Genomic DNA, 16,145 nt, shown 5'->3' with positions numbered 1-16,145 from the left:
ACATACAATATTCCAAATTGGTATGCATCTAAAACACAGCTTCAAAATATGCAAGGAAAAAAATGAATGACTAGAAAATATTGACAAGTCCATAACAAGAGAAGTATTTTCCTTTTCTATTTTCTGTGTAAATGCTTGGAAAATGCTTTGTATTATAACTTTTGAAATGCTTTTAATAATAATTATATAAACTCTATCTACTGTTAAGTCCAAAAGAAAACATCAATGTTTATAAATAACTTTTCAAACTCTGCCCTATAATAGACTGTTTTCTCTTACGCAATTACACAATCTAGAAGTCTAAAATGAAGAGCATCCAAAGATACTGATGATATAAACATCCTGACAAAACTATTAACATCAAAAACATAACTTTTCCCGAGGGATTTGACAAGTAGCATATTTGGATGTTTATTTTCCTAGAATTAATGCCTGAACGTGCTTTGTGCTCAGTCATGTCCCACTCTTTGTGACCCTGTGGGCTGCAACTCGGCGGCTTCTCTGTCCATGGGAATCTTCAGGCAAGAACACTGCAGTGGGTTGCCATGCCCTCCTCCAGAGGATCCTCCCCACACAGGGATCGAACCCGTGTCTCCTGTGTCTTCTGCATCACAGGAGGACTCATTACAGCTGAGCCAACGAGGAAGAGAACCTAAATAAATATATGATTGTCACAGTGTCCATAGTGTTCCTGTGATATCCTTAGCAAGTCGTTTGATTACTTTCTGTCTTTACGGACATAACAATTTTAAAATAAATGTGCCTTTTAATAGATAATACTACTGTACACCCTAAAAGAGAATTATTTCAAATATAAACATGCTGGATATGCTTGCCAACTTTATTTTGTGGTCTTATAAACACTGAAATATAGGATTTGTTGACTTTTATTACTACTTATCTTTCTCAGTTATATAATAATGTGGTTGAGGAATGATAATAGCATACGAAAATTGAATATAATTGTGGCTTTCTAGTGTCTGGTACACTGCAGCAATGAAAAGCAATAGTACTGTTCACCTTCTTATTGGATGTCATCATAACTTCCATGCAGATAGCTTTTTCTTTAAAGTTGTAATAATACTGTTTTAATTGTTTTACTTAGAAAGTATATTCTATCACATGAGTTGATATATAATTCTTGATATTTCAAAACATTAACTTACATTTCATTCAATGTTCAAAATGTTGAATAAATTATACAGCATTTTATGCATTGATGGGTTTCACCAGGTGGTACCAGTGGTAAAGAACCTGCTTGACAATGCTGAAGACGTAAGAGACTTGAGTTCAGTCCCTGGGTTGGGAAGATCCCCTGGAGGAGGAAATGGCAACCCACTTCAGTATTCTTGCCTGGAGAATTCCATGGACAGAGGAGTCTGACAGGTTACAATCCATGGGGTTGAAAAGAGTCAGACAGGACTGAGCCACTTAACAGCTTATGCAATGATACTAAATTACATTGATACTAAATGTATAAATCTTCATGCATTGATACTAAATTACATTTTCTAATGTCTAATGGAGACAGTTACTTTTTTCTTACATCATAATTTCATACTTTTTTCCTAAAAAAAATTTGAAGTTTATATTTTATGAAGAATCACACTACCAAGTTCTAATCAAATTGTGATGTATTTAAATTGTAATGTTTTCTATGCATTCATTAAAACTGATATTTTTGATAATATAAAGTCCTTTCCAGAATTATACTCTATATATCCAACTATTCAAATTTTCATTTAAATCTCCTAAAATAAGACTATATCGTTTACATTTAAAGTTTTTCCACATATTAAAATTCAATTGTATCACAAAATATTTTATATATTTTCTACTCTGATGAATCTTTCCTTATTAAAATAATATTTTCTAGCTATTAATTATTGGAGAGAGAATTAAACCAGTCAATCTTAAAGGAAATTTAAAAGGAAATCTTAAAGAAAATCTTAAATTCAAGCCTGAATGCTCATTGAAAGGACTGATGCTGAGGCTGAAGCTCCAATATTTTGGTCACCTGATGTGAACAGCCAACTCATTGGAAAAGTCTCTAATGCTGGAAAAGCTTGAGAGCAGAAGGAAAAGAGTGTGCCAGAGTATGAGATGACCGGATGGTATCACTGATGCAATGTACATGAACTTGGGTAAACTTGGGGAGATGGTGAGGGGCAGGAAGGCCATGGAGTCGCAAAGAGTTGGACATGACTGGGAGACTAAACAAGAACAACAATTCTTGGAATATAAAAATAGAGGAAAATTTCTATCATTATATTAGGAATAAATATTTATTAGTCTATGATGGATTTACATGGATATTCTAAGCATATAACTACATTTAAAAGGATATACACAGTACTGATGAAATAGTTCATCAACACTAAACCTGCCATAAAAGAAATGTAAAAGGGTCTTCTCTAAGTGGAAAAGTAGAATCTATAGGAAAAGAAAAACCCCACAAGGAAAGGAAAAATATATATAGGAAGGACTGGTAATCAACCATTTAAATAAGCCAGTATGAAGGTTAAAAGACAAAACATTTAAAAACCAACTATAACCATAATAAATAGTTTAAGGGTAAATATGAAACTGTAAAATATGAAAAACAAAAATGTGAGTGAGCAAAGTAAAAAATTTAGCTCTTTTAGAATATGCTGAGACTTAAATGACTATCAGTTTAAAACAGGTAGGTATAGGTCAACACACAGGATCCCCATGGTAACCACAAATTGAAAACCTAAAATAGGTACACAAAAACTAAAAAGAAAGAAACCCAGATACTATTATAGAAAATCAGCAAGCCACAAGAGAAGACAAAAAACAAGAACAGAAAAGATAAGAACTATAAAATAAATGGAAACCAAGTAAAAAGATGGCAGTAAGTTCAAGTGTGTGTTAAGTCATTTCAGTCATGTTATGAAATATCTGATATTTGAATTATCAAAAATGACAAGAAAGTCAGGGAAGTGAAACTCATATCAGATGAAACAGACTTTAAAAGAAAAACAATAAGAAAAGACAAAGAAGGGGATTATGAGATAAAGGGATCAATACAAAAGAGGATATTACACTCATAAACATAGAGGCACCCAATAGCAGAATGCTTCAATATACAAAGCAAATACTAACAGACATAAAAGGAGAAAATGACAATAATACAATAATAGTAGGAGAGTTTAAACCCCACTTACAACAGTGGACAGGTCACTCAGACAGAAAACAATTAAGGAAATATTGGTCTTAAATGACACAACTGGTCATAGCACTGGTCATAGCAAATGCCCTCTTCCAACAACACAAGAGAAGACTCTACACATGGACATCACCAGATGGTCAACACTGAAATCAGACTGATTATATTCTTTGCAGCCAAAGATGGAGAAGCTCTATACAGTCAGCAAAAACAAGAACAGGAGCTGACTGTGGCTCAGATCATGAACTCCTTATTGCCAAATTCAGACTGAAGTTGAACAAAGTGGAGAAAACCACTAGACCATTCAGGTATGACCTAAATCAAATCCCTTATGACTATACAGTGGAAGTGAGAAATAGATTTAAGGGACCAGATCTGATAGACAGAATGCCTGATAAACTATGGGCGGAGGTTTGTGACACTGTACTGGAGACAGGAATCAAGACCATCCCCATGGAAAAGAAATGCAAAAAAGCAAAATGGCTGTCTGAGGAGGCCTTACAAATAGCTATGAAAAGAAGGGAAGTGAAAAGCAAAGGAGAAAAGAAAAGATATACCCATGTGAATGCAGAGTTCCAAAGAATAGCCAGGAGAGATAAGAAAGCCTTCCTCAGCGATCAATGCAAAGAAATAGAGGAAAACAACGGAATGGGAAAGACTAGAGATCTCTTCAAGAAAATTAGAGATATCAAGGGGACATTTCATGCAAAGATGGGCTCGAGAAAGGACAGATGGTATGGACCTAACAGAAGCAGAAGATATTAAGAAGAGGTGGCAAGAATACACAGAATAACTGTACAAAAAAATCTTCATGACCCAGATAACCACAATGGTGTGATCAGTCACCTAGAGCCAGACATCCTGGAATCTGAAGCCAAGTGGGCCTTAGGAGGCATCACTACGAACAAAGCTAGTGGAAGTGATGGAATTCCAGTTGAGCTATTTCAAATCCTGAAAGATGATGCTGTGTAAGTGCTGCACTCAATATGCCAGCAAATTTGGAAAACTCAGCAGTGGCCACAGGACTGGAAAAGGTCAGTTTTCATTCCAATCCCAAAGAAAGGCAATGCCAAAGAATGTTCAAACTACCGCACAATTGCACTCATCTCACATGCTAGTAAAATAATGTTCAAAATTCTCCAAGTCAGGCTTCAGCAATACATGAACTTCCAGATGTTCAAGTTGGTTTTAGAAAAGGCAGAGAAATCAGAGATAAAATTGCCAACATCCGCTGGATCATCAAAAAAGCAAGAGAGTTCCAGAAAACCATCTATTTCTGCTTTATTGACTATGCCAAAGCCTTTGGCTGTGTGGATCACAATAAACTGTGGAAAATTCTGAAAGAGATGGGAATACCAGACCACCTGATCTGCCTCTTGAGAAACCTATATGCAGGTCAGGAAGCAACAGTTAGAATTGGACATGGAACAGACTGGTTCCAAACAGGAAAAGGAGTACAACAAGGCTGTAATTGTCACCCTGCTTGTTCAACTTATATGCAGAGAACATCATGTGAAATGCTGCGCTGGAAGAAGCACAAGCTGGAATCAAGATTGCCGGAAGAAATATCAATAACCTCAGATATGCAGATGACACCACCCATATGGCAGAAAGTGAAGAAGAACCAAAGAGCCTCTTGATGAAAGTGAAAGAGGAGAGTGGAAAAGTTGGCTTAAAGCTCAACATTCAGAAAACTAAGATCATGGCATCAGGTCCCATCACTTCATGGGAAATAGATGGGGAAACAGTAGAAACAGTGGCAGACTTTATTTTTCTGGGCTCCAAAATCAGTGCAGATGGCGATTGCAGTCATGTAATTAAAAGCCGCTTACTCCTTGGAAGGAAAGTTATGACCAACCTAGACAGCATATTAAAAAGCAGAGCCTTACTTTGTCAACAAAGGTCCATCTACTCAAGGCTATGGTTTTTCCAGTGGTCATGTATAGATGTGAGAGTTGGACTATAAAGAAAACTGAGCATGGAAGATTTGATGTTTTTGAACTATGGTGTTGGAGAAGACTCTTGAGAGTCCCTTGGACTGCAAGGAGATCCAACCAGTCCATCCTAAAGGAGATGAGTTCTGGGTGTTCGCTGGAAGGACTGATGTTGAAGCTGAAACTCCAATAGTTTGGCCACCTGACGCGAAGAGCTGACTCATTTGAAAAGACCCTGATGCTGGGAAAGATTGAAGACAGGAGGAGAAGGGGGCAACAGAGGATGAGATGGTTGGATGGCATCACCAACTCAATGGACATGGGTTTGGGTGGACTCCAGGAGTTGGTGATGGACAAGGAGGCCTGGGGTGCTGTGGTTCATGGGGTCGCAAAGAGTCAGACACGACTGAGCGACTGAACTGAACTGAACTGAAATGACACAACAGACCACTTGGACTTACAGTTGTACAGCACTCCATCCAAAAGCAGCAAAACACACACACTCTTCAAATGCACATAGAACATTTTCCAAGACAGATCACATGCAAGGCCACATAAATTTCAACCAATTTAAAAAGATAGAAATTATATTAAGCATTTTTTCTAACCACAATAATAAGACTAGAAATCAATTATAGGAAAAACAAGTGGGAAAATAAACAAACACATGAATACTAAACAATATGCTACTGAAAAACCACTGGGTCAGTGAGGAAATGATAGGAAGATCAGAAATACCTTGAAATAAGTGAAAGTAGGAACACAATACTCCAAAGTCCATGGGACCAAAAGCAGTCCTAAGAGGGAAGTTTATCATCATACAGATCCTCTTCAAGAACAGGAAAAATCTCAAATAAACAACCTAACCTATTGAATAAAGGAATTAGCAAAAGAAGAACAATAAGCACATAGTCAGCAGAAAAAAACAAATAATAAACACCAGACAGGAAATAAGTAAAACAAATATGAAAAAACAATAGAAAAGATCAATGAAACCAAGAGTTGGTTTTTGAAAAGATAAACAAAATTGATGAACATTTAGCTGGGTCACCAAGAAGAAAGGAGAGAGGAGAAATAACAAGTGATACCACAGAGATACAAAAAATTATAAGAGAATATTATGAACAGTTATAGACCAGCATATTGGACAACCTAGAAGAAATGTACAAATTTCTAGAAATTTACAACCTGCCAAGACTGAATCAAAAGAAACAGATCAATAATAAAACTAATCAATAATAATGAAATTGAAATTGCAATTTAAAAAAAAATTCCAGCAACTAAAAGTCCAGGACTGAACTGTGTCACACATTTGTGAACATACATAAAAGAACTCATACCTGTCCATCTCAAACTATTCTAAAAAACTGAAGAGGACAAAATACTATCAATTTCACCTTACAAGACCACCATTACCCTGATACCAAAGCCAGACAAAGATACCACAAGAAAAGAAAATTATAGGCCAACATCTTTGATGACTATAGGTAGACTCAGGTAATGCTGACAATATTTTGAGTTGATACAGCTATTGCTACTATTCTAAAGGATAATCAAAGCATCAAGATATATAGAAGTGTATAGAAAATGGAGCCTCTGTTCCTTTAATGTTTTGCCCTTCTTAGGGTCAATTTGTTGTTATTATCAGTGTCAATTAAACTATTTATTTTGTTCATAGCCTATAAGCAACCATATCATGTTCTCCCAAAAATAACAATCCTTCTAAACATCCAACAGATATGCAGCATGTAGGCCACACAAGTCCACCATAAAAGTAGTCAGTATATTTATAACACACAGATACACACACACACAGAGACACACATCCCCCAAACATGTCCATTTATGCTTTTCTTCTTGACTTCTTAGAAAAACTGATAGCTATTAAACAAGTTATAAATATTAAATTATGTTCTTCAAAAAGAGTGGTAGAAATCTATTTAAAAGTCTGAAATGCATTTTGATTATACATAGAATTGTTTACACTATTTCCAAGATGATATTGCCCCAAGTAGTTCAGTTAGTAAAGAATCTGCCTGCAATTCAGGAGACTCGGGTTCAACCCCTGGGGTTGGGAAGATCCCCTGGAGAAGGAAATGGCAACCCACTCCAGTATTCTTGCCTGGAGAATCCCACAGACATAGGAATCTGGCAGGCTACAGTCCATGGGGTTGCAAGAGTTGGACACAACTTAGCAATTAAACCACCACCATTGTTGATCCCAAAAGTACATGGAAGTCCTTATTATCTCTTTTAAAATACATCAAATAATTTTCTGTCATATTTTAATGTTTTACTTATAATTATTACTTTGCAACATAATTGTTTAGTATATACATCATTTAGTATTCCGTTTACCAAGTAAAGGAAATGATGATTTAATTACCAAAATTAATGCTAACCAAATGAAGAATTATGCAGTCTTTAATTATGCTTTAAAAAATAATAATATCAGTTTCTGGTTGAAAGTTCACAGTCAATTTCCTGCATTTTATAAATTGATCAAATAATGTTATGTAACTGCCAGTAACTATTTCTTTGGATCCCAAATAAATACTCACCTACTCAGTACAATAACCTGGGAAAAATCAGTTGAAAGACAGTCTTACAAGGTAAAGTAGGAAATTGTACAAATTAATATACGTCACCTTGAAATGGAAAATAAGAATTAATTGTTACAAAACAAGAAGTCACAAACTGGCAAAAATGTCTATCACAGGAAGTACTCTATTAGTAACGAATCTGAACCAACCAGATGCTATCTGTAATAGAACTGAATAATCAGAAGAATTTAGTCATTTTCCAATGAACAATTATATAATTGTCTTTTCAACCTTTTAGAATTACATTGATGAAATCTTCATAAAAGAATCTCAATAAAAATCATGTTTACATGGATCTCTGAAGGACCTCCCAATAGCCAAAGCTGAAATAACCTGAGCAAAAATAAAAACATTACCTCAGTACTGGGTTTAACAAAGAATAAAATAATTAGCTTTGCATCTGTATTAATTTTATTTTTCAGTTTTTATATTTAGAATTTTCATATAATGATATTGACTTTTCTTTCAAAGTACAGTTCAGTTTCAAAGTACATAGATCAAATTGCCAACATCCCTTGGATCATAGAAAAAGCAAGAGAATTCCAGAAAAACATCTACTTCTGTTTCATTGACTGCACTAAAGCCTTTGACTGTGTGAATCACAGCAAACTGTGGAAAATTCTTAAAGAAATGGGAATACCAGACCACCTTACCTGCCTCCTGAGAAATCTGTATGCAAGTCAGGAAGCAACAGTTAGGCCTAAATATGAAACAATGGACTGGTTCCAAATCGGGAAAGGAGTATGTCAAGGCTGTATATTCTCACCCTGCTTATTTAACTTCTATGCTCATAGAACAGTTGGTAAAGAATCTGCCTGTAATGCAGGAGACCTGGGTTGATTCCTGGGTCAGGAAGATTCACTGGAGAAGGGATAGACTATGCACTCCAGTATTATTGGGCTTCCCTTGTGGCTCAGCTGGTAAAGAATCTGCCTGCAATGCAGGAGACCTGGGTTGATTCCTGGGTCAGGAAGATTCACTGGAGAAGGGATAGACTATGCACTCCAGTATTATTGGGCTTCCCTTGTGGCTCAGCTGGTAAAGAATCTGCCTGCAATGCAGGAGACCTGGGTTTGATCCCTGGACTGGGACGATCCCTGGGGAAGGAAAAGGCTACCCACTCCAGAATTCTCTGGCCTAGAGAATTCCATGGGCTCTATAGTCCATGGGGTGTAAAGAGTCAGTCACAACTGAGCAACATTCACTTTCACTGTCATGCAGAGTACATCATGCGACATGCTAGTCTAGATGAAGCACAAGCTGGAATCAAGATTTCTGGGAGAAATATTAATAACCTCAGATATGCAGATGACACCACCCTTATGGCAGAAAGCGAAGAGAAACTAAAGAGCCTCTTGATGAAAGTGAAAGAGGAGAGTAAAATATTGGCTTAAAACTCAACATTCTTTGGCCCATTTTTTGATTGGGTCATTTATTTTTCTGGAATTGAGCTTCAGGAGTTGCTTGTATATTTTTGAGATTAATTCTTTGTCTGTTTCTTCATTTGCTGTTATTTTCTCCCATTCTGAAGGATGTCTTTTCACCTTGCTTATAGTTTCCTCTGTTGTGCAAAAGCTTTTAAGTTTCATTAGGTCCCACTTGTTTATTTTTGCTTTTATTTCCAATATTCTGGGAGGTGGGTCATAGAGGATCTTGCTGTGAGTTATGTCAGAGAGTGTTTTGCCTATGTTCTCCTCTAGGAGTTTTATAGTTTCTGGTCTTACATTTAGATCTTTAATCCATTTTGACTTTATTTTTGTGTATGGTGTTAGAAAGTATTCTAGTTTCATTCTTTTACAAGTGGTTGACCAGTTTTCCTAGCACCACTTGTTAAAGAGACTGTCTTTTCTCCATTGTATATTCTTGCCTCCTTGGTCGAAGATAAGGTGTCCGTTGGTACATGGATTTATCTCTGGGCTTTCTATTTTGTTCCATAGAGCTATATTTCTGTCTTTGTGCCAGTACCATACTGTACTGATGACTGTGGCTTTGTAGTAGAGTCTGAAGTCAGGCAGGTTGATTCCTCCAGTTCCATTCTTCTTTCTCAAGATTACTTTGGCTATTCGAGATTTTTTGTATTTCCATACAAATTGTGAAATTATTTCTTCTAGCTCTGTGAAAAATACCGTTGGTAGCTTGATACGGATTGCATTGAATCTATAGATTGCTTTGGGTCATACACTCATTTTCACAATATTGATTCTTCCAACCCATGAATACAGTATATTTCTCCATCTATTTTTGTCCTCTTTGATTTCCTTCATCAGTGTTTTATAGTTTTCTATGTATAGGTCTTTTGTTTATTTAGGTAGATATACTCCTAAGTATTTTATTCTTTTTGTTGCAATGGTGAATGGTATTGTTTCCTTAATGTCCCCTTCTGCTTTCTCATTGTTAGTGTATAGGAATGCAAGGGATTTCTGTGTGTTAATTTTATACACTGCCACTTTACTATATTTATTGATTAGCTCTAATAATTTTCTGGTAGAGTCTTTAGGGTTTTCTATGTAGAGGATCACATCATCTGCAAACAGTGGGAGTTTCACTTCTTCTTTTCCTATCTGGATTCCTTTTATTTCTTTTCCTGCTCTGATTGCTGTGGCCAAACAGACATACAGATGGCTAACAAACACATGAAAAGATGCTCAACATCACTCATTATCAGAGAAATGCAGATCAAAACCTCAATGACGTACCATTACACGCCAGTCAGGATGGCTGCTATCCAAAAGTCTACAAGCAATAAATGCTGGAGAGGGTGTGGAGAAAAGGGAACCCTCTTACACTGTCAGTGGAAATGCAAACTAGTACAGCCACTATGGAGAACAGTGTGGAGATTCCTTAAAAAACTGGAAATAGAACTGCCATATGATCCAGCAATCCCACTCCTGGGCATACACACTGAGGAAACCAGATCTGAAAGAGACACGTGTACCCCAGTGTTCATTACAGCACTGTTTATAATAGCCAGGACATGGAAGCAACCTAGTTGCCCATCAACAGATGAAGGGAAAAGAAAGCTGTGGTATATATACACAATGGAATATTACTCAGCCATTAAAAAGAATTCATTTGAATCAGTTCTAATGAGGTGGGTGAAACTGGAGCCTATTATACAGAGTGAAGTAAGACAGAAAGGAAAACACCAATACAGTATACTAACACATATATATGGAATTTAGAAAGATGATAATGATAACTCTATATGCAAGACAGAAAAAGAGACACAGATGTATAGAACAGACTTTTGGACTCTATGGGAGAAGGCGAGGGTGAGATGATCTGAGAGAACAGCATCAAAACATGTATATTATCAAGTGTGAAACAGATCACCAGTTCAGGTTGGATGCATGAGACAAGTGCTCGGGGCTGGTGCACTGGGATGACCCAGAGGGATGGGATGGGGAGGGAGGAGGTAGGGGGGTTCAGGATGGGGAACACATGTAAATCCATGGCTGAATCACCCTCAATGGTGAAAAATTGAAAGCATTTCCTCTGAAATCAGGAACAAGACAAGGATGCCCACTCTCACCACTGCTATTCAACATAGTCTTGGAAGTTGTGGCCACAGCAATCAGAGCAGAAAAAGAAGTAAAAGGAATCCAGATAGGAAAAGAAGAAGTGAAACTCTCGCTGTTTGCAGATGACATGATCCTCTACATAGAAAACCCTAAAGACTCTTCCAGAAAATTACTAGAGCTAATCAATGAATATAGTAAAGTTGCAGGATATAAAATTAACACACAGAAATCCCTTGCATTCCTATATACTAACAATGAAAAAACAGAAAGAGAAATTAAGGAAACAATACCATTCACCATTGCAACAAAAAGAATAAAATACTTAGGAGTATATCTACCTAAAGAAACAAAAGACCTATACACAGAAAACTATAAAACACTGATGAAAAAAATCAAAGAGGACACAAACAGATGGAGAAACATACTGTGTTCATGGATTGGGAGAATAAATATTGTAAAAATGGCTATTCTACCCAAAGCAATCTATAGATTCAATGCAATCCCTATCAAGCTACCAACGGTATTTTTCACAGAACTAGAACAAATAATTTCACAATTTGTATGGAAATACAGAAAACCACGAATAGCCAAAGTAATCTTGAGAAAGAAGAATGGAACTGGAGGAATCAACCTGCCTGACTTCAGACTCTACTACAAAGCCACAGTCATCAAGACAGTATGGTACTGGCACAAAGACAGAAATATAGATCAATGGAACAGAATAGAAAGCCCAGAGATAAATCCACGAACCTATGGACAACTTATCTTTGACAAAGGAGGCAAGGATATACATTGGAAAAAAGACAACCTCTTTAACAAGTGGTGCTGGGAAAACTGGTCAACCACTTGTAAAAGAATGAAACTAGAACACTTTCTAACACCATACACAAAAATAAACTCAAAATGGATTAAAGATCTAAATGTAAGACCAGAAACTATAAAACTCCTAGAGGAGAACATAGGCAAAACACTCTCTGACATAAATCACAGCAAGATCTTCTATGACCCACCTCCCAGAATATTGGAAATAAAAGCAAAAATAAACTAATGGGACCTAATGAAAACTAAAAGCTTTTGCACAACAAAGGAAACTATAAGCAAGGTGAAAAGACAGTCCTCAGATTGGGAGAAAATAATAGCAAATGAGGAAACAGACAAAAGATTAATCTCAAAAATATACAAGCAACTCCTGAAGCTCAATTCCAGAAAAATTAATGACCCAATCAAAAAATGGGCCAAAGAACTAAACAGACATTTCTCCAAAGAAGACATACAGATGGCTAACAAACACATGAAAAGATGCTCAACATCACTCATTATCAGAGAAATGCAAGTCAAAACCACAATGAGGTACCATTACACGCCAGTCAGGATGGCTGCTATCCAAAAGTCTACAAGCAATAAATGCTGGAGAGGGTGTGGAGAAAAGGGAACCCTCTTACACTGTTGGTGGGAATGCAAACTAGTACAGCCATTATGGAAAACAGTGTGGAGATTTCTTTAAAAACTGGAAATAGAACTACCATATGACCCAGCAATACCACTTCTGAGCATACACACTGAGGAATCCAGATCTGAAAGAGACACGTGCACCCCAATGTTCATCGCAGCACTGTTTATAATAGCCAGGACATGGAAGCAACCTAGATGCCCATCAGCAGATGAATGGACAAGGAAGCTGTGGTACATATACACCATGGAATATTACGCAGCCATTAAAAAGAATTCATTTGAATCAGTTCTAATGAGATGGATGAAACTGGAGCCCATTATACAGAGTGAAGTAAGCCAGAAAGATAAAGAACATTACACCATACTAACACATATATACAGAATTTAGAAAGATGGTAACGATGGCCCTATATGCAGGGCAGAAGAAGAGACGCAGAAGTACAGAACAGACTTTTGAACTCTGTGGGAGAAGGTGAGGGTGGGATGTTTCGAAAGAACAGCATGTATATTATCTGTGGTGAAACAGACCACCAGCCCAGGTGGGAGGCATGAGTCAAGTGCTCGGGCCTGGTGGGCTGGGAAGACCCAGAGGAATCGGGTGGAGAGGGAGGTGGGAGGGGGGATCGGGATGGGGAATACGTGTAACTCTATGGCTGATTCATATCAATGTATGACAAAACCCACTGAAAAAAAAAAAAAAATCCATGCCTGATTCATGTCAATGTATGGCAAAAACCACTACAATATTGTAAAGTAATTAGCCTCCAACTAATAAAAATAATTGAGAAAAAAAACTCAACATTCTTTAAACAAAGATCATGGAATCCAGTTTCATCACTTCATGGCAAGTATATGGGGAAACAATGGAAACAGTGACAGACTTTATTTTCATGGGCTTCAAAATCACTGTGGATGGTGACTGCAGCCATGAAATTAGAAGATGCTTGTTCCTTGGAAGAGAAGCTATGACAAACCTAGAGAGCATATTAAAAAGCAGAGACATTACTTTACTGAGAAAGATCCATCTAGTCAAAGCTATGGCTTTTCTAGTAGTCATGCATGGATGTGAGAGTTGGAATATAAAGAAAGCTGAGCACCAAAGAACTGATGCTTTCGAACTGTGGTGTTGGAGAAGACTCTTGCAAGTCCCTGGGACTGCAAGAAGATCCAACCAGTCTATCCTAAAGGAAATAAGTTCTGAATATTCATTGGAAGGACTGATGTTGAAGCTGAAACTCCAATACTTTGGCCACCTGATGTGAAGAGCTGACTCATTTGAAAAGACCTTGAGGCTGGGAAAGATTGAAGGCAGGAGGAGAAGGGGACAACAGAGGATGAGATGGTTGGATGGCATCACTGACTTGATGAATATGAGTTTGAGCAAGTTTCAGGAATTGGTGATGGACAGAGAAGCCTGGTCTGCTGCAGTTCATGGGATTGCAAAAGTCAGACATGACAGGAACCGTACTGAACTGATTGACTTTTTCCTTCAAAATACAGCTCATTAAATTCTAATATATATCAGATTTGTGTAACCACCACCACAGTCAAGACACAGAACAGTTTCTTTACAATACAGAACTCACTTTTGCAAATCAGCATGTAGTTACTTCCTCCCACAACCTTACATCTGGTAACCACTGGTCTGTTCTCAAAAACTATAGGGTTTTTTGTTTTCTTTTTGAAAATGTCATGCAAATTGAAACAAACAGTCTAATAAGAACTCAGTCTAGTAACTCTGAAATTCACCCAAGTTGTTGGATATATCAGAAGTTTGTCTTTTTTGTTGCTGAGTAATATCCCATTGAATGGATGAGAACACTTTGTTTCTCCATTCATCCACTGAAGGACTTTTGAGTTTTTCCCATTTATGTTTGTTTTGGTTTGGTTTTGGCAAATATGAATAGAGCTGTCATAAATATATTTATACAGATATTTGTGTAAACATTGGTTTTCAATTCTCTAGGTTAAAAACCCAGGAGCAGGATAGCTGAGTGAAATGATAAGCATATGTTTAACTCTTATAAGAAACTTCCCAAATGCTTTCAGAGTGATTATACCATTTTGCCACCAGCAAATGTTATGATCTTCACATTGCATGATTGCCAATATTTTTTTTTCTTTAGCCATGATAACAGATGTGTAGTGGTATTTTGTATGCAAGGGTGTGCACTAATTCGTTTCAGTCATGTCAGACTCTGTGTGACCCTGTGGACTGCAGCCTGCCAGGCTTCTCTGTCTATGGGATTCTCCAGGCAAGAATACTGGAGTGGGTTGCCATTTCCTTTGCAGGAGATTTTCCTGACCCAGGGATTGAACCTGTATTTCTTATGTCTACCTGCATTGGCAACCGGCTTCTTTACCACTAGCGCCACCTGACAAGCACAGTGGTATCTTACCAGGACCTGAATTTGCATTTCAGTAAAGGAATGAGGTGAATGCATCTTCATGGGCGCTTTTTTTTTTTTGCCATCATTGTATCTCCTTTTGCATGTGTTTATTCAAACCCTCTGACCTATTTTTATTTATTTTTTTTTTAAATATTATTTTATTAGTTGGAGGCCAATCACTTTACAACATTTCAGTGGGTTTTGTCATACATTGACATGAATCAGCCATATAGTTACACGTATTCCCCATCCCGATCCCCCCTCCCCCCTCCCTCCCCACCCGACTCCTCAGGGTCCTCCCAGTGCACCAGGCCCGAGCACCTGACTCATGTATCCCACCTGGGCTGGTGGTCCGTTTCACCATAGATAATATACATGCTGTTCTTTCAAAACATCCCACCCTCACGTTCTCCCCCAGAGTTCAAAAGTCTGTTCTGTACTTCTGTGTCTCTTTTTCTGTTTTGCATATAGTGTTATCGCCACCATCTATCTAAATTCCGTATATATGTGTTAGTATACTGTAATGTTCTTTATCTTTCTGGCTTACTTCACTCTGTATAATGGGCTCCAGTTTCATCTGCCTCATTAGAACTGATTCAAATGAATTCTTTTTAAAGGCTGAGTAATATTCCATGGTGTATATGTACCACAGCTTCCTTATCCATTCATCTGCTGATGGGCATCTGGGTTGCTTCCATGTCCTGGCTATTATAAACAGTGCTGCAATGAACATTGGGGTGCACGTGTCTCTTTCAGATCTGGATTCCTCAGTGTGTATGCCCAGGAGTGGTATTGCTGGGTCATATGGCAGTTCTATTTCCAGTTTTTTAAGAAATCTCCACACTGTTTTCCATAGTGGCTGTACTAGTTTGCATTCCCACCAACAGTGTAAGAGGGTTCCCTTTTCTCCACACCCTCTCCAGCATTTATTGCTTGTAGACTTTTGGATAGCAGCCATCCTGACTGGCGTGTAATGGTACCTCATTGTGGTTTTGATTTGCATTGCTCTGATGATGAGTGATGTTGAGCATCTTTTCATGTGTTTGTTAGCCATC

This window comes from Muntiacus reevesi, chromosome 1 (assembly GCF_963930625.1).
Source record: "Muntiacus reevesi chromosome 1, mMunRee1.1, whole genome shotgun sequence".
NCBI lineage: Eukaryota > Metazoa > Chordata > Mammalia > Artiodactyla > Cervidae > Muntiacus > Muntiacus reevesi.
This window is presented reverse-complemented; position numbering follows the sequence as displayed.